The sequence below is a fragment of the Globicephala melas genome, chromosome 4, assembly GCF_963455315.2.
Source record: "Globicephala melas chromosome 4, mGloMel1.2, whole genome shotgun sequence".
NCBI lineage: Eukaryota > Metazoa > Chordata > Mammalia > Artiodactyla > Delphinidae > Globicephala > Globicephala melas.
This window is the reverse complement of record NC_083317.1, coordinates 112,729,958-112,753,859: the sequence shown is the minus strand read 5'-3', so window position 1 is coordinate 112,753,859 and position 23,902 is coordinate 112,729,958. Positions and strand designations below refer to the sequence as shown.

General features: G+C 39.2%; 1 pseudogene; it reads left to right on the top strand.

Moving 5' to 3' along the window:
* The first annotated feature begins 2,801 nt into the window (after positions 1-2,801).
* LOC115846146 (14-3-3 protein eta-like) overlaps positions 2,802-23,902 on the top strand; it is a 213,472-nt pseudogene continuing 192,371 nt past the window's right edge.

Here is a 23,902-nt window from a genome sequence, read left to right as displayed (position 1 = left end):
AGCCCTTTGTTTCCTTTCTTTTCTGGCTGCAAGAATATCAAACTTTCTCTTCCTCTTTATTACATTTGTGCCTCCAGGGTTCTTGCTGATTCCAACACATACTTCCTACTTTCTGTTTAAGTAATTGTACTAGTGCAATATGTTTTAGTTTAAGCAACCAGTCACACAAAGTGTTCCCAAGTTTGCATAACCCTATAATTAATTATATCTCTACCTACAAATCCTCTTCCAATACTTTTTGTCCTATATTATTTAATTGAACCACTTCCCTGAAGATTACTGCTAACCATCACTCTTACATAAGTCTTCCCATTATTTATTTATTTCCCCATAAAATGAGTCCACATTTGCCTTTCCAACATCTGTCTCTTCTCTGCAATATTTCCCATTACCACAGAGGCTAATTTTTTTCAAATGCTTCATGCATTCTTTATTATATAAGACTCTTGTACAAAAGGAAATGTAATACAAATTGGGTCCCCATATGGAAAGAATAAAGTGAATCTTTGGAGGTTTATATGATTAAATCTATAAATCTTCTATGAATCTTCTCTCTCTATGGTCCCATTGACATGTACCATCCTAAGATGCCTTCCATCTCACCTATACATTAAGAAAAAGTCATTTGGAGGATTTTCCAGAATTCCAAGAAAGTTGCCTACATGACATCCATTGTAATAAATAAGTCAATAATACCCATATGGCTTAATTAGAACTTTTCAGAATGGCAGCTGGAAAAGTTAATTTCCTTGAGAGGTCAAATGGCATCTTCAATGGCCTGAAATTCCCAGACCAGCCTCTGCAATTCCACTATCCTGATAGAAGTGTGAAACCTAATTTATTTGTCTTGGCTAATTACATTCTACCTGTAACAAAAAGTGCCACCACTGCTTGTCTGTAAATTAGAGATGTTAATTATATGAGAATATTCAGTGTTACCATGCTTGGGAAGTCGATTACTACAGCCATGTTTTTAAAGGCTTAGCCCAAAATCACTTTCTAACGATTCTGCTGGAATGTCAATGAATCCTGTATGTTCAAATCCAGAACAGTTACCTAATCACCTTCTATTCCCTAGTTTGTATCTGAAACATTAGCTCTAGTTTTCATATATTATACATCATTTTGAAAAACATGTGAAGTCTAGAACATCAGAAATATATGTCAAAAACAAGTATACAAAAATCATGAGCAGTAGAAAATAAATTTTATTTGAAAGCAAGACTAAGAGATAAAAGCAGAACAAAGAGCCATAAAGTAGAAGGGCCATGATGATACATGCAGGGCTTACAAAGTTAATTCTAAGTTTTCTATTGTCAAAGGAAAATGACCCCCTCTAAGTGTTTCTAATAGACACTGTTGATTCCTACTCAAGATCTCTTCCTCTCTCTTCCTTATTTAAAAAAAAAAAAAAAAAAAAAAACTCTTTTATTAAGGTAGCTACGTAGATTGGGGGTAAATTCTGACTAATGTAAGCCAGCCATGGTCATCTCATCTCCTCTGCAACAGTTGTGCTGCTAGGATTTGTTCTAGTTGGGCACCTAACGTGGTTCTGGCCAATGCAATGGTAGGAGATAACTGGGGGTCCTCTGGAGATGTTTCTTTGAAATTAGCTAGAATATGCTGAGAAAGTTTATCATATGGTACTCTTCTGGATGTTACTGTTTGAGGATTTCACTCCTAGCGCTACTGCAACCATCTAACAACCATGACATTGGCTAGCCTGACAAGCTTGACACTGAAGGTGCATAGCTGGAAAAAACAGGAATTTGTGATTGCTGTGAATATCACTGAGTTGCTGAATAATCACTCTTAAACCAAACTGTCTCCTGACATCTTGTTAACTGAGGTTATACATTTACTGATGCTTTAATAATTGGAGCTAGTGTTGCAGATAACCCTCATTGTTTATGAGGGAAAATACCTGTTGTTTGGGAGAAGCAAAATGTCACTAGCAATTAGCAGAAAATTTTCTAAAAAAACATTTTCATGTGGAACTTCATAGGGAAGGGAATGAACACTGGGATGGACAATATCCTCAAACAAGATTCCTATAGCAAATATAGAGGTAGGTTTGATAATACTTTTATGAGAACATAGACCCAAAAAGAAACTCCATGAGAGCAAACCATCAGGGCTATGCAATCTAGACACGTTTTAGTCATTATTTAAGTGAATAGTACAGATACTATCCATTTTATGGAAAAGGAGGAGCCTGGTGAAAACTCTGCTGAGCAGATAAAACATCCCACGTGCACATGGCCTTCGAACAGGAGGATTGGCAGGAAAACACAATAATCAACATTTATTACCACGAACCTTACTCTTAAGTCTTAACACCAGAGACAGAGGTTTGTTCAAACTTTATTGAGGCAACTTGGGGTTATCGGTTATCTAACTTCCTTCCTGCAGTGAGAAGGGAAGCAAGTCTACTTCTTCACTTGCTTTGTTGGTTCCTAGAGGGAACTTAAGAATGAATGCTATAAACTGGAAAATATTTACTGAAAGAAACCTCTAAAGCACTTTCATCAGATCATGAAGTGGATAAAAAATCTCAATCATATGTTAGAAAGGAGTTAAAAGGAACTATAAACTTTTTTCAACACTCCAGACGCATCTGAAGATGAGGTAATACAGCGCGCGCTCCAAGCCAGCGAGAGGGCGAGCGGCGGTGCCTGCCGCCTGCTGCCTGGGCCGCCGCTGAGCCAGTGCGCGTGCGCGTGCGCGGCGGCAGCCTCCGCGGAGACCCGGAACGCACACGCGAGCGAGCGAGCGGAGCGGAGCTGGGCGCTAAGTGAAGCCGGACCTTAGCGGTAACGGGGACTACGAGCGGCTGCTGCAGCGGGCGCGGCTGGCCGCGCATGTGGAGCGCTGCGACGACAAGGCCTCCGCCATGAAGGCGGTGACCGAGCTCAACGAACCTCTCCCCAGTGAAGACCGAAACCTCCTCTCCCAGGCCTACAAGAACGTGGTCGGTGCCCAGCGGTCTTCCTGGAGGGTTAGCAGCAGCATCGAGCAGAAAACCATGGCCGACGGGAATGAGAAGAAACAGGGGAAGGTTAAGGCTTACCAGGCGTAGATCGAGAAGGAGCTGGAAACGGTGTGCAGCGTCGTGCCGGCTCTGCTGGACAAGTTCCTCATCAAGAACTGCACTGAGGGCTTCCCTGGTGGCGCAGTGGTTGAGAGTCCGCCTGCCGATGCAGGGGACACGGGTTCGTACCCCGGTCCGGAAAGATCCCACATGCCGCGGAGCGGCTGGGCCCGTGAGCCATGGCCGCTGAGCCTGCGCGTCTGGAGCCCGTGCTCCGCAACGGGAGAGGCCACAACAGTGAGAGGCCCGCGTACCGCAAAAAAAAAAAAAAAACTGCACTGATTTCCAGTGTGAAAGGAAATGTCCTCTACTTGAAGATGAAAGGCGACTACTTCCGCTACCTGGCAGAGGCAGCTTCCGGCGAGGAGAAAAACAGTGTGGTCGAAGCTCCGGAGGCCGCCACTAGGAAGCCTTCGAAATCAGCAAAGAGCACATGCAGCCCACGCACCTCGTCCAGCTGGGCCTGGCGCTCAACTTCTCCGTGTTCTACTATGAGACCCAGAAAGCGCCGGAGGAGCCCTGCCTCTAGCCAAACAAGCTTCCGAAGATGCCGCAGGCGAGCTGGACACATTAAACGGGGATTCCTATAAGGACTCCACGCTCATCATGCATCTGCTGTGAGACAACCTCACCCTCCGGAGGAGCGACCAGCAGGACGAGGAAGCCGGAGAAGGGCCACGCGGGCGCCTCGGCCCGACGCCTACCCGCACCCCAGCACCACCGCCCCTTCCTCGCTCCAGTCACTCCGTAGCTAGTGCTGAACCTATCTGTATGGCAGGACAGCTACTCGGATCTACTCAGATCTGCTCTCCGCTCCCCCGGGAAGCAGTTCCGGACAGATTCATGGGCATTGCGGGACTGACGGTTTGCTGTGAGCCCACGGGAGCTTTCTTTTCCGATTGTGCAGACAGGTGCGTTCTGAAGGAGGCATTTTACTCTGCCTGCCAAGCTAAGTGAAATGCAGGTGAAAGCAATGGGGAGGTTAGAAGGGAGGATGAGCCGACACAGGCTGCAGTCGGTGTTTAAACAGTTCATTTAAAACAAGCTGATAGTGTTTTATTAAAGCAGTAAATCTGTGCATGCATAAATGAATTCACCCCTCCCACCTCTTTCTTCAGCTGATGGAAAACTGTTAAGGGAAGCTGAGATGGAGAGACCACTTGCTCCTTTCCATCAACTTAATAATAAGCTGTTTAACGTGAGGTTTCAGTAGCGCCTTGTTTTGCCTCTTTAAATTATGAGGTGCACAAGCCTTCTTTTCAGTGCGATGCAGCTAAAGTTTTGATATCTGTAACTTTTTTTTTTGGTTACTATTGTTTAAGAATCATGGATTTATGTTTTCTAACTCTTTGGCTATCGTCCTATGTGTCAGCCCATGTCAATCAAAATCGGTGATTATGAAATGCCAGACTTCTAAATTAAATGTTTTGGAATTCATTGGGTAAGTAAGTGCTGCTTTGGGGGTATTTAAGAAGAAGAAGAAAATGAGATAAGAACCTTAGATGGTTCAGTCTAGAATGTTAATAAGATTCCCTTTGTATCGCAGTGTCTCACACAGTTTATTAAAAAGTTATTTATTGTTGAAATGAGACTACAGTTGACTCTTAAACAATACAGGTTTGAACTGTGAGGGTCTACTTATACACAGGTTTTGTTCAGTAAATACATGCTACAGTACTACTTGACCCTGATTGGTTGAGTCCACGGATCTGGACCCCCAGATAGGGAGGGCAGACAGTGAACTTACAAGTAGATTTTGGACTGTGCAGGGGTCAGCGCCCCTAACCGCCTCCCCACCCCAAGTTGCTCTGGGGTCAACTGTAGTTAGTTAAAGACTAGTTACTCTGAAAATATTGCAGATAATATGGTTCGTAGAGAGCTGCAATCCCTTATTTATTTTCTTGGAAGTCCCTTTTGAATTCATCCAAGAAAAAACTAATCTTTTGTTTTCTCTACACAGCTCCCCATCTAATCCTAACCTAGCTCATAGGTCAGGATTGTTCCATTCAGTAAGCCTTAAGAGAGCACATGCTTAGTGCCAGATGCCATGACCAGTGCCGACAGCGCAAATCTGGACAAGACATCGTCCCTGACTTCAACAAGCTCAGTCAGGTAAATCTTAACATTTGTCTGCCAGAGATTGATGGGTACTTTACTGTCTACAATCATAATGAATCAAGAAACCGTTCAAATTCAATGATTTTGATGCTCTGACATATATATTCACATCTGTCAATTGAAATAATGTTAAATTTGAGAAAGAAATACTGAGTAGGTTCTACTCGATATTTAGACGACGTGGTCTGGGAGTAGGGGTGGGAGAATAGTGAGAGAAGAGAACGGAAGAATGAACACAAAAATGGAAGAGAAGTGTCTGAAGGCTCAAGAAATTTACAAAACTGTGGGAGGAATTAATATGTAGATAATTTTAATAGAAGACCACATCAAAGGGACAAAGAACAAAGTGGTAGGAAAACGGAATGGAAAACAGGGTGGGGGAGGGGCAATTGGGAAGGTGTTATGGGGTAAGTAGCTTTTTGACTAGGCATTGAAAGAAAAGTATGATTTTTATTACAGGTTAAATAGAAGTTCATCCACCACCACAGACATTCTCCCAGCTTTAAGCTTTACTCTTCCACTCTTCTAAAACTCTGCTTTGCCATCATTCTTGGCAGACATCATTCTTGTTCCACTGACTAGGTCTTGAATTTCTGACACTTAAGTACTTATAAGATTATCAGGAGGGAAGTTGCTTTTAATACCAAATTTTCTAGGTCATAATGGGATTTGGGGAAAATCCACCTGTCATGGGGGTTATTTGACTCTCAATTTATATCAATTCAACTTTATACCACAAACTCATTCTACATAGCTTGAAAAATAGAATCCATATATCACATTTTATAGCTAAAAGGTACACAGCCAGCATGTGACCCAAATATCTTGAATTTAGAAATAGGAAAGCAGAAACCAAAATATGTTAAGGGACTTGCTGAAGGTCACATTGGAATTTCTGTAGAAGAAATGGTGCAAGAAATTGGGGCACAGGTGACCTCATTCTTTTCTCTCCATCCCACTCACCTTCCTTGATTTGCTTGGGTTCACCACTGATTCAAAAATTCCCAATTGCCAAGACACCGGACTCCATAGAAAGAGATTTGTTTGGGTGTCTTTACTGACATTCTGTATCTAGGAATTATTGTTGATGTGATAAAGCAGGAGATCATGTCTTTCACTGGAAACTTTCCACATAAATCGAAAAATGGTTTTAACACTATCCTTGTCTTTTTTCAACCACAACTTATGTATATTTTCCTGTCAAAAGGAATATGCTTTATGCACAAATTAGCATCTGTCTTGTTCACGATGAATCTATGTAATCAGTATAATAACAAGAGAAATGGCTCATAATTTTTGCCTTATGTTTTTTTCAATTTGAGAAATTAAAAAGCAGTGCCAGATTGCAGTTGAGAAATATGTTTAACTCCTGCAGCCACATACAGTCTTTATGGGAAGAAAAGTCCCATCTGTTTCCTCTGTAAATGGCACTCATGAGAGAAACACCAATTCAGGAATTCCTGTGATTTTATGAACCAAGCCAAAGCAAAAAAATACCAATGTCCTTGAAAAGAAATGATTTTTACTTTCTCTAGTCTGTGTCATATTCTCTGAAAAAAAAAAAGGTGGACCAGATGATCCTAATTTCAAACAGTTTAGACCATTTTCTGAGTAATTAATATGCTTAAATATTAACAGTATCTCTATCTCAAGGGTTTTCTGCAGAGAAGTATTAAGTTGCAATATTGTGTCATATGATTCCTATATTTAGTGTTTATAATTTTAGCATGTAATAAAAACATTTATGTCCTAACATGTTAACATATAGTACTGATGTGCAGAAAATCATTGGCAGATGACTTTGTAGCTATGGGTAGAATTACAATCATTTTCATAAATATTATGTGATCATTTTTATTGCTAGCCACGTATCTGCAGTACAATGACAGAAGGTAGATAAACCTCCAGTAGGAAGTAAGAGGCCAGAAAAATACATTAAGTCAATAGAGAGCTTTGAAAACATAAAAACTAATTAAGTCAGGATGTTAAGAAATAGATATCTCCTATGAATTATATGAACATATCTAATTAATTCTTACACTCTAATGCTCTAATATACGATGAATGAGTTAAAACTCTACATGTTCAAATGGAACTACAGTTTGTTCTTTGAGTGCGTGAACTGTGTGACCTGATGGTGAAAAATAATTTACTGCAATCTAAGGCTGCATTGCAAAGAGTATAATATTCAGAACAAAGGAGATCAAAAGTACTCAAAGCACATCAGGAAAGGCAGAGCTCTTCTTTGTATTAGAATGCCAGCTAGTAAAGATTAAAAGGATAAAATTAGAAATGCTGCACCTGCCAATGTAATAACTGATGAAGGCAAGGGTCATCAATAGATGCTAAAACTATAGGTATAAATCTTGGAGAACAAGATAATCATATAGTCTTAAATTATTACCTCACATATTGTGGATTAATTACAAAGGAGAATACTGACCTTTATAAAGGAGGGTCTGGGAACACCATGTTAAATAATGGTGATCAAATGACCAAAATGTTTGCCATCAGTAATGAGACCAACTGATACCATGCTCCTCTTAATGTGATAGAATGATAGGACACAACTTTACCTATGTAATATTCTTGTGAAAATGTTTAACCTGAATTTAATAATGAAAAAGCAATCACATCAGTTCAAATTGTGGAACATTCTATAAGACACCTATCCCAGAGTCTTTAAAAAAGAAAAAATGATCAGAGAAAAAGAAAAGTGAGAGAACTTGAAGAAGGTTAAAGAGACATAACCACCAAATGTAAACCATGGTCCTTTGTTGGATCCTGGGGCAGGGAAAAAAAGAAACACCTATACATAACAGTTGGACAGTTGGGGGTATTTGAATGTTGACTGTATATTGTCATAGCAGTGTTACATTGGATGTGTTGATGGTATAGTGGTTATGTGGGAGAATGTTTTTGTTCTTACAAAATATGTGCTAATATATTTAGGGGCAATGTGTTATAATGTCAGCAACTTAATATCAAAGCTTCAGGTAAAAATTCATAGATTTATATACAGACAGAAAAAAGTAAATAAGATAAAATATTAAAATTTGTGAATACAGGTAAAGAATATGCAGGTGTTCAATATAGCATTCCTTCAACTTTTCTCTAGGATTATTATATTTTTAATTGGGATAAAAAGAGTACATCAGGAGTACTGAGTTCAATTCTTTTTTTTTTTTTTTTTTTTTTGTGCAGTATGCGGGCCTCTCACTGCTGTGGCCTCTCCCACTGCGGAGCACAGGCTCCGGATGCGCAGGCCCAGCGTCCACGGCTCAACGGGCCCAGCCGCTCCGCGGCATGCGGGGATCCTCCCAGACCGGGGCACGAACCCGCGTCCCCTGCATCAGCAGGCGGATTCTCAACCACTGCACCACCAGGGAAGCCCTGAGTTCAATTCTTGATACCACATTTTAAAGGAGATTTCCACGTCCCAGAGAAAGGTGAAAGGATTAAATATCAAGATGATGAGGATCAAGAAACAATGTCAAATAAAAAATTGGGGATTGTTAACATGCAGAAGAGACAGCTACTCCTCTGGATGTTAAAATACAGTCATATAGAAGATGGAGTAAATTTCTTCTGTCTTTCTTCTGAAAGAATACCTCAGACAAATGATTGAATGTAACAAGCACCCTAAGACCAAAAAGAGCAGAAATCGAATAGCATTTTTGCTGACGTGGGTGAGAGGTCTATGGAAAAGACCCCTTCACTCCCCTTCAACTCTAAGAGTTCATGGTTGAAATCAGAAACAGGACATAGTCTTCCGGAAGCACAGTGACACTCACTAGATAACAGCACCTCCACAGTTTGTTTAAGTGCTTTCAGACCATCAGATACAGATCTGAAGCAATACTCAGACTTCTGATTCCAAAAAAATATATTTAAAGAGCAGCACACCCATTATATGTCAGGCATTTTGTTAAGCACTAGAATTTTAGAAGTGACAAGAGTGATGAGGTTTCTGCTCTTGTGGCTTTTCAGTCTAGCACATAGTTTTGGGAAACAATGAGAACCAAGAAAATAGGTTTTTGTCCATTTTATAGGAATGTTCTCTTGTGCTTAAGGAAGAACTATAAAGGTTACCCTGAAAAGCCAGAAGTTCTTTATGAAAATATTTATGAAACAGTGTTTTGTCCTGTTACTATCTAAGCACATGTCTAAGGAAGCTGCCCCAATGTACCTATCTTAGGAAAATAAACACCATTATTATTTACTTTTAATTTATTATATCTATTTTTTAATTATTTGGTACATGTACATACTCTAAATATACATCAGTATGAATTAATGTGGGTTCAGTAATTCTTTTATAATTTTGCAACATAGACGTTGAGATAACTGAGTGTTCTCTGCAAAAATAAGGTTGATAATTACACTTTGCAATTATATGTTCGAAAACCAGGTACATGTTGAATATCGGTAAATGAAAAGAATGGGCTTTTCTCAACAACTTTGTCAATTTTCTGTCTCTGTAAGAGGGGGTTTTGGTGGATCTTGTCCAGGATCTCCATAAAGCTGGAGCAGATCTATTGTTCAGAGTAGTCTGTGCCAGAGGAGATGGTCCTAGCTGACCAAAATTGGTAGGATTTTTTTTTTAGGAAGCCTCAGGTATTGACAGAGGGAGTTATCAATTTGTGTGTAGGGGACAAGTGGAGGGGAAAAACAGTGAGGAAGCCCTGAGCATGCTAGACCAAAGATCATGGTGAAACCGTAAACTGAAAATGGTAAACGTGGTAAAACAAGATCAGTACAAGTGGTTCATGATTAAAGCTTTGAAGGTTTGGGGATAGGCTTTTATATGAATGAGTCTACTTGGTGAGCCTGACAGCTTAAAGGAACCAATATCAGAGAGACCAACCTATCGTTTGCTGCCAGACTCACTTTCTATATCCTTGCAGAGATTAGCAAAATTTATCTTTGGCCTTCATATTTTGACTAAGGCATCTTACATTTTCCCACAAAATCAAGCTAGTTTCTTCAGGTCTTTATTTATTGGCATGTCATGCTTGTGAGAGTTGGCTCCGGTCTTTAATCCTCGGCCTTGGGAAAATTGTTGCTTATTCACCCTTAACTACTCAGTTCAATACAATAGGGAACACTAGCCAGGCCCTTCACAGTAAGTATGCGGATTGTGGAACTATGATAATTTATGCCCCTAAGACTTTGTTTTGTTATTATTTATCAGTTAACTCAAAATAACTTACAAAATAAGTGATTTATTATCAGACACAACAAGAAGTCAGAGTTAGTCCCAGTTAGTGGTTCCAGGATTGTTGTTTTATGGCCCAATGCCATACTTAGAGACACGGCTCTTTTTCTTCAGATTTGTCTCCTGTGGTGACAAGTGTCTGTATTAGTTTCAAACTTCATATTCTGACATAGCATATAAAAACCAGAAGAGACCATTGTATCCTCACACAGGATGTCCTAGAATCCCCACAGCAAATTTTCTCTCAAAGCCGTCTCATGGGCCAGGATGGAATGAAGTAATCTTTTCTAAACCAACCATGGAAAGGGTAATAGAATTGCTCCTATTGAGTCAGACCAACCAAGATTTAATCCCTGAGGCTGGGGAGCACGGAGGCCTTAAGTGATTCATGAGACATCCAGAAAAGCAAAGTGAGGATTTAGATGGCAAGGAATAATTGAAGAGGAAATGTACTTGAAGGGGCAACCAGCAGGGTCAGGGACATATTCTTTCTGTGTGAAATCTCTTATCTTCCTTGACTTTCTGCAGAAGTCTTACTCTTCTTTCAAGATTTCTCCTTTGGGAAGCTTCCCTAAACCTATAGGCTAAGTTAGTTGCTCTCCTCTGTGCTCAGACAGCATCTCCTACAAACCTACCTCCTTGTAGAACTTACCACACAGGATCATGTTGACCACAACATCTGTTACCTCCATTAGGACCATGAGGACCTCTTAACAGGAATCCCCTTACTCTACTCTGCAGGCCAGCACCTATCCATACTGTGGCTATTGTATGTTCCTTGTGAGTATTTACAGAAGAGCGGGAGAGGAAGAAACAGACAGCAAGAAGAAATAAAAGAGGAAGAAGGGGGATTCCCTGGTGGCGCAGTGGTTGAGGGTCTGCCTGCCGATGTGGGGGACGCGGGTTCGTGCCCCGGTCCGGGAAGATCCCACATGCCGCGGAGCGGCTGGGCCCGTGAGCCATGGCTGCTGAGCTTGCGCGTCCGGAGCCTGTGCTCCGCCACGGGAGAGGCCACAACACTAAGAGGCCCGCGTGCCGCAAAAAAAAAAAAAAAAAAAAAACAAGAGGAAGAAGGAAAACATTGAAGATTGAAGCTATAATTTTTACTGGTGATTACAGACACAGGGGTATCAATATTTAGCATAAGCACTGGAGATTAGGTGGACAATTTTTATGAATATGTTCAACAATTTACAAATAAATATTTAATGCTATTTTTATACACTCTGTTTTAATAATTCCTTTAATAACTTGCCCTTTGGCAAAGTCACAGTGGCAGTCTCCTCCCTGAAATAGTTCCACACAGAGGTATAGCTGATGTGAGGGTAGGTAGCAGGGAGAGCGATCTCCTCAGCCAGACATGTTTTCAAAAGTGGTACTTACGGAAGAATGTTTAAGATACTATGTTAATACAGGAGTTGTTAGGATTGTGATAAAAAGATCTTAGAAGAAAACAGTATGAAAGCAAGACCATGAGATATTTGGAGAGGGCACCCAAAGCACAAAACCTTTCTTAGTGTTTGCTCTCTCGGGAACAAATAGTACAGCCTGCTGGCCTGCCTTACTCCCAACACCCCTCCCCCTACATAAGGTTAACCCTTGCTAGGCTTCTTGTTCCCTAAGAGCAGCTCATTTAGTAAATATCCATGTGCCTACCATGTGCCCAGCACTGTTCTAGACAGTTGGGATGCATCAGTGAATGAAACAGAAAGATCGCTCCTCTTGAGGGATTTATATTCTAGCAGGGGGCAGTGAGTTGGGGAAGCAGTAAGAGAGCTACATCACACTCAAACTGCAGTCGTATCTTTGGAGATAGACAACAAAAACAGCATTAATTTCCAAGAAGAGATATACCTATTCTCATTACCTGGGCTCAGATAAAAGACATTCAAGGGACCCATCAGCACTCAACCAGTGAAGAAGTCTGCCAGCTAAGACTGTAGGGAACCCATTCATTATATTTCCTAACTTTCTATTAGCCTTCCCTGGACATGTAAAACAGATACGGTCATGAGCGCTAAGATATTGCCAAGTATACAACTGAGAAAGAAGAGGCAGAAAAAGGCAAAGGAAGAAATAAGGTAGTAAAAAAAAAAAAAGAAAAAACAAGCAGGTAGAGCAAGCCCACTTAGCCCTGTGGAAGATGGTATTTGGATAAACTTAGTGTGAGATTTAAACTACTATGTGTAGCTGTCTGGAGGAATACCTAAAAAGAGTCTTCTTAAATTTTTTTTTTTTTAAATTTTTGGCCACACTGCCTGGCTTGCAGGATCTTAATTCCCTGACCAGGGATCTAACCCATGCCCCCTGCAGTGGAAGCACGGTGTCCTAACCACTGGACCGCCAGGGAATTCCCAAGAGTCTTTAACTGATGGTTTCCTGAAGACCACAAAAGGAATCCACTGAAATGGATAACTACTACTAGTTCTTAATTTAATGACTATACATTGAAAGCCATATACATGATATTTAAACATAACTTCAGCATGGTTTTATATAAAGAAATTATAAATATTGTAAGCTGCACTTTGAAATGAATTTCTAATTCCTCCTCACTAGCACACTATCTAAGTGATTTGGCCTGCTCTGAACAGAACAGATTTTTCTTCTTTCTGTGTTCAGGTTCCGCTCCTCGGCTTCCCGTTGCCTCACACTTCCAAGCAACCTGGGGCTATTACATTCACTCCCGTAGTCTCACCGTCTAAAATTGCACCTGGTTCCAGATCACTTTACAGGTGGTATTTCTCAACTCTATTGCTAGGAAAGCCCTGCGAAGTGCCCACTGCTGGTTGCTTACTACTAGGGACCAACTTTTGATTTCTATGACCTTGAAGCTCTCTTATTCTAGATCATGTTCATGACCAGGTGCCTTTCATTTAGCTTATGCTCAGCCAGTCTTTTTGACTGGAAGGGTAGTTGAGACCAAGCCCAGCCTGAAGATCTGTCTCTTCCTGAAAAATAGATTCCATTCACACTCCATATATTCCTCTATCAAATATCTCTTCTAGCTACTTCTTCCCTCTTTAGCATGACCATCATCATATAAAGAACAGGATAATACTGAACTTGGGTGATTCTGAGTACAAACGATGCATAGGGACAAACAAGAGGCTGATATTAGAAACACAGCAACTTGAAATTTAGATGTGAGAGACCAAAAAGCATAGAGGTAAGGAAACAAGGCAGGAATAATCTACATTCACAAATAATGGAATTTAATAAGAAATTTCATCTCATGTTGCTAGAAAGCCATTTAAACTAAAATTTTCATTTTTAATGATTTAACATTTTGTTCAATTACAGTGTTATAGAGTGAAATATTTTAACAAATAGTATATCAGTAGAGTAAAAATTCAGTAGCTTGTTCCCGTGGGTAAAAGATATAGCCTTTCATATTCTCCCTAATATTTTAGCTGGAATTTAAAGCAGTGACGTCTAACAGATTAAAAAGAGAAAAAGTAAAAGGAGCGCCATCCACCAAGGGTTTATGGCGTGCCACAAGCACTGTACTAAAATATTAACACATTACCTCACTTTTCCTCATAATCATCCTATGTGGTAACAATGATTAATTTTATGGATGCAGAAACTGAGACCTGAAACGTAAAATGCCCATGATGACAAACCTCCTAAGGGAAAGAGCTAGGCTTCGCACCTGGCTGTCTAATTCCAGGGCCATGCTACCAATGACAAGCTGTACTGAAGGTGGAAATTGGAAGTCTAAAGAGCTGGCTTCCACCTGAAGCAAATCTCCGCATTCAGATTGTAGCTTATTTGTGCCACGAGCACTCTGACATCTGTAGCTGAACTTGAGGCGTTCTCTGTTTGTCATACATTTCCCTTTGCAGTCAACTTGACAGTGGAAACCGTCCAATGTGAATGATGTCTTTCCATTGAGTCCAGCATGTTGCCAAGCACACAGTGGGAAACAGACTAAGCTGGAAGAGGCTGAATTACGCATCAAAACCCTCAGTCTGTGGACTTTTAGAAACAGTGTGTTTGCTAGGGGAGCTTTCTGTTCTGTCACTTATTTGTTCGTGCCGGAATCAAGGTGGGTACCCTACATCGCAGGCTGCAAAACAACAGATGATGCTGTGTCGGTCAGTGTGGAAACCAGACTTCTAAGATGAAAGAACCTCTTGGCGTTGCTGTATGAGCGCACTTCCGACAGTGGACTATCTGTCCCTTATAGAAGTCTGATTCCCCCCAATTACTTAAAGAACTCCAATTTTAAAATGTCGGTTTTCCATCGTGCTAATGTTTAACATATTTTTGAAGAACTTGTGGTCAGCAGAATAATAAGCTCCTAAAGATGGCCATGTCTTAACTCCTGGAACCTGTGAACATGTCACCTCACATGGCAAAGGGGAATTAAGCTCAAAAATGGAAGATTGCTAATTAGCTAACCTTAAAATAGAGAAATTATTCTGGATTATCTACGTGGGCCCAGTGTAATCACAAGGGTCCTTAAATGTAGGAAAGGGAGGCAGAAGAAAAGTTAGAGTTATGTGATGGGAGAAGAACTCAACTCTTGGCTTTGAGGACAGAGGAGGAAGGCCACCAGCCATGGAATGTGAGTGGCGTCTAAAAGTTAAAAAGGGCAAGGAAATGGAGTCTCCCCCAGGGCCTCCAGGAGGAATGCAGCCCTGCCAATACCTTGTTTTAGCCCAGTGAGACCTCTGTCAGACTTCTCACCGACAGAACTGTAAGAGAAGAAATTTGTGCTGTTTTCAGCCACTGAGTTTGTGGTCACATGTTACAGCAGCAGTAGGAAATCAGTATGCTGCTAAAAGATAGTATTAGTGAATACTTGAGGACCTGTGATTTTGTGAATTTAGAAGTTGTGTCTGGGCCAAGACAGCTCCATGGATGGAAGCAGGCACAGGTGTACCAAGGTGAGGACAGAACAGAGCACAACCGTGGGATTAAAAAGCACTTTGAAAGCTGATTGGAGGTGTAAGAACATGGCTTACTCGTTCATGTTACCAGTTTCAGTTACGTGAGGAAATTTCTAAAATTAACATGGATTAGTTACATTTGAAGTATGGAAATAATGGATCTGGGTTCTAGTGGGTTGTGAGCTTATAAGAGAAAAAAATAATGGCAAATCATCAAAGGGAAAATACAAATTTTCAGTATTCTTGCAAACTTTTACTCTACTTCCTCTATCTATATGATATAGAAAATATTACTATATTAATTTCCCAGGTTCTTGGGGAGTGTTGTATAATTCATAATGTAAAGCCAAGGAGACTCACAGAATTTAGTGTATCCTAAAGTAGTAAAATTAAACTAATATTAATTTTTTCTCAGTTGATAATTTTTTGTGCCCACCACATTTAAGATACTGACCTATGTGATATGGAATATAAACATATATTGCTTCCATTTCTCAGGGAATTAATAATCTAAAATATGTATATATAGAGAACACACACACACATAATTGTATGATAAGATAGAAAGTATAAAAAGATATAAAAGATATAGATAAAATCCATAATAGGTTACAATGCAGTGAACAACTATATTTGCTGCACAGAGCCATGTTTCAAAGACAATATTTAGCCCTCACTCTGCAGCTAGGTACTATATATATTCCCTATTTTAAGATTAAGAAAATCAGGCTCAGAAAAGTGACTTGCTCAAGGGTCACATGGCTAGGTGGTGACTCTGACAAATTGCTTATACTAAAAATAAGTTGGTTTTAATACTCCCAGCTATGTACCTGGTAGTGCTCTCAATGTTTTACATCCTTATCACAACTTATGAAGTAGGTCCTTATTACTCCCATTTTACAGGTGACAAAACAGAGGCACAAAGAGACTAAGTCTCCTCCCCAAAATCACACAGTAAGCGGCAGGGTTTATGACCAAAGCCCAGGCATCCTGGCTCTCCAGTCCTTTGCTTAACTACTGTCCACGCAAACTCTTTGTAATGATTCTTCCCTAATGAATACTGAGGGTTTCCCTATAAACCTGTTTTAAAGTGGAGCCTAAAACTGCCTGATAGGGAACCATAGAATTTGTCATTTTTATGGATGTGAATTAATATTATAATATTTTGTTTGAGGAGAGTGTTCAAACAGAAAAGAATCTCTAGTGAAGTCGTGAAGAGTAATTGCTATATTTGTGACAAGAGCCTGAGGCTCACTGTGACTTCTGCCATGACTTCCGTGGAAAGAAGCCAAAACTTAAGTCATTAATTCTAAAATTCCTTAAAGGTTAGGGAATCCTCTCATTAATTTTCTTGGTGTTGTATAAATACTATATGAAACTATGGTCACTTGCTTTATTCATAACTTATTAAAACAAAGCACTTTTGCATGAGCGTCCTTCTCCTTTCATTTAGTTCTTAACATTTCTTTGAATTGCCCTCCAAACACACCTGTAGATTCTGAGAATGGGACAGTTGACTAAACAACAAAATATGTGACAAAAATTTTGAGTGAGAAATTCTCTATGTGTCTATTTGTTCACTTCAGGCCAGTATTATTTTCATCTATTTGTATTTCCCAGCCTTGAGAAAATGTCACACTGTTTTGGCAAAGTGATAATGGGATTTTTCTGGAAGAACTGGAGGGAAAGAACTCATCTCTCTTTATTTGGCAATCTGTGGTTAATTAGCTATTTTTCAGTGAAATATGACAGTAAGGGAGCCCTGCCTTTTTTATAAGACTGGTTTTGTATTGGGCTTTTGGTGTGAGATTATTTTATAATTATTTTTTTCCTCAGAATGGATAGAAATCCAAACTTTTATTCTCAATTTAACCTAAAGTTTTGGCCTACAAGCTATGTGTTTTACTCTCAGCTCCAATTTGCTGTGGAATAATAATATGGACATGGTAAGCACTATGACTGGGCATGATTGAACAAGGTAAATAGTCATAAGGATCCATTGTTGGATTGGCTTTTGGCACCCATGTCCTTATTTAATCCTCATATAATCCCATTTCGTAGGTAAAGAAACTTAAACTCATAGAAATTGAAAAATTTGCCCACGTTCACCTTGGCAGTAATCAAAGTTCTGTTCATCTGGCTCCAGGTGAATCTTTAAAATTATTGTGTGTTCCAGGTACTGTTTAGCAATATTCAGTTAAAACACAGCAAAAGTATAATTGGGGGTTGTATTTTAAACTATTGAGTTTACATCTGAATTAAAATTTAGAGCCTACTCATCACTTGTATGATATTGGACTAATCAATCTCAGTTTCCTTACTTGTAAGGTGGGAACAATATTACCTATTTGCAGTTTCTGTGAAAATGTTAGAGATAATATACTTGAAATGCCCAACATCATGCCTGGTATACAGCATAGATATAGATAGCTATTATTATTAATAAATAGTAGCTATTATCATTAATTTATAAAATGCTTTTTACTTTGTTTCAAATATGCATAAAATATTCAATAAGAAAAAAATGTTTGCCCCCTTTACAAATATATCTGTGTGAGGAAGAGCTGTCAGTGAATTGCTAAATACTTCAATTTGCAGAGATACACATAACTGTGGTAGGACGTGCAAAGTAATTTAAGGACACTGCAAAGAAAGAAGGAATCACGTACCCCATGCCTGTGCCCACAGGCCCATGCCAGGATCATACAATAGGAGGTAACAAGACTAACCCACTTGTAGGGTTAGTCTTTCGGGGTTCATATTGGCTCAGGCATGTGGGCATGTGGGTGGAAGTAAACCTGGAGATTAAAGTCTCCCAAAATCTACAGCATGGTTGGGGGTAGTATTGGGGTCAATAAGGCTGACTCACAGAAACATCCCTGACCCTGCCATGGAATCCAACATGATCTTCTTTGGTTTCCCAAGATGAAAGAGCCATATTCCAAAAAGACTGTACCAATTTATATCCAAACTAGTAGTCCCTGGACTGCCTATTTTGCTAAATTCCAGCAAACCTTAAAAACAAATTTTTTTTTTCCTCAGAGTTTTCTTGGTTCCTTACCGAGCTGATGCCAAAATAAAAGACAGAAGTGACACTTCCCTCTGATGAATTAAGAAATTAATTGGTCTGGGATCTCAAAAACCTGAGCTAGCAGGGAAGTCAAAAATAAATAAATAAATAATGAGACAAATCGTGATAGCAAGCCTATCACTACGGACCAAAGCTGCAGCTGCAGCTGCTGGGACTATTGTTTGTGCTTTAGGAGGCTTCTGAAAATAAGAAAGAGGAAAAAAATCAGGATTCATTATGACATTTCTTTTTTTCTTTTATTGAAGTGTAGTTGATTTACAGTGTTGTGTTAGTTTCAGGTGTATAGCAAAGTGATTCAGTTATACATATATATAATATATGCATATGCAATATATATTCTTTTTCAGATACTTTTTCATTATAGGTTATTATATGATATTGAATATAGTGCCCTGTGCTATACAGTAGGTCCTTGTTGTTAATTTTATTTACTTATTTAAAAATTTTTTATTTTATGTTGGAGCATAGGTGATTAACAATATTGTGTTAGTTTGGTAGTTAGTTTGCGTTGTAGGTATACAGCAAAGTAATTCAGTTATACATATACATGTATCTATTCTTTTTCAAATTCTTTTCCCATTTAGGTTATTACAGAATATTGAGCAGAGGTCCCTGTGCTATACAGTAGGTCCTTGCTGGTTATCTATTTTAAATATAGTAGTGTGTATATGTCAATTCATTCTTGTTTAGGCTAAGTAATATGCCACTGTATATATGTACCACATCCTCTTTTTCCATTCCTCTGTTGATGGACATTTAGGTTGCTTCCATGTCTTGGCTATTGGATATACTACTGCTATGAACATTGGGGTGCATGTGTCTTTTCAAATTAAAGTTTTCTCCAGGTATATGCCCAGGAGTGGGATTGCTGGATCAAACAGTAATTCTATTACTAGTTTGTTAAGGAACCTCCATAGTGTTCTCCATAGTGGCTGCCCCAATTTACATTCCCACCAACAGTGTAGGAGGGTTCCTTTTTCTCCACACCCTCTCCAGCATTTATTATTTGTAGACTTTTTAATGATGACCATTTTGACTGGTGTGAGGTGATAACTCATTGTAGAAAAACCTCGGGATTCATTACGATATTTCTACTTAGCCTTGAAGTGATCCTGAGTGTAATGGAGGTGACCTCTTAAAAACAGATTTCGGGCTTCCCTGGTGGCGCAGTGGTTGAGAGTCTGCCCGCTGATGCAAGAGACACGGGTTCGTGCCCCGGTCTGGGAAGATCCCACATGCCGCGGAGCGGCTAGGCCCGTGAGCCATGGCTGCTGAGCCGCAACGGGAGAGGCCACAACAGTGAGAGGCCCGCGTACCGCAAAAAAAAAAAAAAAAATACGTAGATTTCAAGGCCCAACACTAAAGATTCTGACCTGCATTTTTAACAAAATCCCAGGTGGTTCTGAGGCAGGTAGTTTTCAGAGCACACGTTGAGAAACGTGGGCCCCTGGCCTCAACCCTGGCTACACATTGAACTAACAGGGGAGCTTTTTTTTTTTTTTTTTTTTTTTTGCGGTACGCGGGCCTCTCACTGTTGTGGCCTCTCCCGTTGCGGAGCACAGGCTCCGGACGCGCAGGCTCAGCGGCCACGGCTCACAGGCCCAGACGCTCCACGGCATGTGGGATCTTCCCGGACCAGGGCACGAACCCGCGTCCCCTGCATCGGCAGGTGGACTCTCAACCACTGCACCACCAGGAAAGCCCAACAGGGGAACTTTTAAAACCTCAGATGGCCTAGGGACACCAATGGAGGGTCTTGCAAAGTAATGAAATAAATGTAATTTTTCAACATATTTTTAAAACTTATGAAATGCTTTAGGAGCATTCAGGACCTTGCAGTGAATTTCATGCTACTTATGTTTCAGTTATTAGGAAGTTGTGATTAACATAAAATTCGAGATACCTAGATTTTATGAAGTTCTCTACTTTTTATTTTACTAAAACAAGAGAAGGAACAAAGTAAACTTCTCAAACTATTTGTGAAGAATCTGATAAATATCAGGTTTTGTGAGAAGTTCCTCACTGAAATATAAATAAATAAGTTTTATTACTTTTCTGATAGTCTCTTTGCACACTTAGGATAAAATTTTATTGTTGTTATTATGGAGTTATGTCCACAATATGTCCCTGAGTTTGGACCCAGGAAAAACTTTTGAATTCTGATAGCATGTATTTATGCCTCTTTTCTGGTACTAGAATTAGAGATTGTTCACTTAATTATTTTAACAACTTACTTGTAGAAGGCTTAACTCTTCAAGGTTCAAACCTACTTCATTAATAGTTATCTCTTAGATAAATGACCCATAAAGCATTGACAAGTAATTTTTATAAGTGATAAATTTTGGTTCTACCACTATCAGTTGCTCGAAAGGTTAATGGCAGGCTTGTCATTTCTCCCAGAGTTTCATTAGGTGGATACTGTCAGAAAGGTATTTACCAGCACTGATATGTTTACAGAATCAATAGTGGTTATGAGGAGCTGCTTTCTTCTGGAAGTGGACGTAAAATATGAGTGTCATTTTGTTTGTCACATGCCTTGAATCAGTGATCTGGGTCTTCCTGAACTAGCCAGCTATGCTATTTGTCACCCACAGGCAGGCAGAGAATTTGATAAATGACAGCAAATGACATAGATTAAGGTGATGGACAAGCAGTAAGACTTTCAGTATGTTTCTAGAAAATAATAAAGTCTATGGCCACAGGATAGGAAAAGGGTTAGTTTAAGTAGCACATGATGCGTGGTAAAAATAAAATGTGGGGAACCACGTGTCACCTTGTCTTTATTTTAAACAATAAATTAAAAATCAATGCATTTGATTCTGTAGGAGAGTCACTTCACTAAGAGGATTTGAGGTTGAAACTGGTTATTCCTATATCTAATTGCTCTGTAAAGCAATTGGCTTGGGTTAGATTTGCACTAATTTAGGGTCCTTTAGTTCTGCTCAGTGACTTAAAGAATGTGACTCATTAAATCAAAACTTGGAAGCTCAAACGAGATGATAAACCTCAGTTGGATAAGCATTTTTACCTACATATTTATGAGCTTAATACAGATAAGCGTATATTTTCATATTAGGCAATACTAAATTTGTTCTTGTTTGGAAGCAAAAATACAACAAGAAGTGCTGCATTTAGAGGCAGCTGTCATTGTTGGTTTGGAAGCTTACGGTATCTGAGTTCCCCTAGAATGCAAGGTAGGGACTTCGTTTTATTCACAGCTTTTTCCCAAGAATATAAAACAGTCCCTACCTCAGAGTAGGCACTCAATAAATACCTGTTGTATGATGAATATTTTTCCACTGATAAACAGACTCTAACACTAAGTATTTACCACATTTTAACAATATGCAACCTTTTGTGTTAAAAGGGAGGAAAATAATAACACATATTTGTGGAAAAAAATGGGAAGTAGAAAGGCAGGTGTTGCAAGCTGAGGGAAAAGTATGTGTAAACAGGCCCTGATAGAAAAATTTTAAAGATCTCCAGGGGAATGAAAAGTTGGGTACAAAAAGGAAAGCCATTATAATTGATAATATAGTTCAGCTGTTAGTAGTCATAACAGTGTAAACACAACATGTTGATCTACCCAAAGTTACGGTATGACAATTAGAAGAGTGGTTAATGAGAAGGATGTCTGCTTGTGCTGTGGGAAGATGTTGATAGAAAATCTTCCTTGATAGAAAATCAAGTGGTAAATCCTCAAACTGAGTCAGGAAGTAGCAATACAAGCATGAAATTTTAAAACATGGAAAGAAATCCCAAAATAATTAGATAAGAGACATAAAAGTGGTGGCCAATGAGGAGGAGAGAAGAGTGGGACTGCTGCTTTTATATGTATATGTGGTTTTTGGTTGATTTTATAATAAAAGATACAGAAGTTCTTCAGAAAACCGGAATTACAAGGAATGTCACATCAGAGCTAGTGGAATGGTGACATCATCCTAGGACCAAGTTCTTGGTTATCTGACATTCATATGACCTGTGGCTGCACTGAGGAATCTTTTTTTATTAGTATCTCCATCTTGTCTATTTATTTTTAAATTCTTATTTTATATTGGAACACAGTTGATTTACAATGTTGTGTTAGTTGCAGGTGTACAGCAAAGTGATCCAGTTTTACATATACATATATTACTCTTTTTCAGATTCTTTTCCTATAAAGATTTCTACAGAATATTGAGTAGAGTTCCCTGTGCTATATAGTGGTCCTTTTCATTATCTATTTTATATATAGTAGGGGGTATATGTTAATCCCAACCTCCTAATTTATCCCTGCACCACACCTTTCCGTTCTGGTGACCATAAGTTTGTTTTCTAAGTTTGTTGAGTCTCTTTCTGTTTTGTAAATAAGTTCATTTGTATCATTTTTTAGATTCCTCATATAAGTGATATGATATGATATTTGTCTTTGTCTGATTTACTTCACTTAGTATGATAATCTTTAGGTCCATCCATGTTGCTGCAAATGGCATTATTTCATTCTTATTTAGGCTAAGTAGTATAGTATTCCATTGTATATATGTACTACATCTTTCTTTATCCATTGCTCTCTTGATGGACATTTAAGTCGCTTCCATGTCTTGGCTATTGTAAATAGTGCTGCAGTGAACATTGGGGTGCATGTATCTTTTTGAATTATGGTTTTCTCCAGATACATGCCCAGGAGTGGGATTGCTGGATCATACGGTAACTCTATTTTTAGTTTGTTAAGGAACCTCCGTACTGTTCTCCATAGTGGCTGTACCAATTTACATTCCCATCAAAAGCATAGGAGGGTTCCTTTTTCTCCACACCCTCTCCAGCATTTATTATTTGTAGACTTTTTGTTGATGGTAGTTCTGACTGGTGTGAGGTGATACCTCATTGTAGTTTTGATTTGCATTTCTCTAATGATTAGTGATGTTGAGCATCTTTTCATGTGCCTTTTGGCCATCTGTATGTCTTCTTTGGAGAAATGTCTAGATCTTCTGTCCATTCTTTGATTGGGTTTTTTTGGTTTTTTTGATATTGAGCTGAGTGAGCTGTTTCTGTATTTTGGAGATTAAGCCCTTGTCAGTTGCATCATTTGCAAATATTTTTTCCCATTCTGTGGATTTCTTTTCATTTTGTTTATGGTTTCCTTTGCTGTGCAAAAGCGTTTAAGTTTCATTAGGTCCCATTTGTTTATTTATGTTTCTATTTTCATTAGTCAAGGAGATGGATCCAAAAAGATATTGCTGCGATTTATGTCAAAGAGTGTTCTGCCTAGGTTTTCCTTTAAGGGTTTTACAGTGTCTAAGTCTTACATTTAGGTCTATAATCCATTTTGAGTTTATTTTTGTGTATGGTGTTAGGGAATGTTCTAATTTCATTCTTTTACATGTAGCTGTCCAGTTTTCCCAGCACCACTTATTGAAGAGGCTGTCTTTTCTCCATTGTATTTTCTTGCCTCCTTTGTCATAGGTAATTGACCATAGGTGCATGGGTTTATTCCTGGGCTTTCTATC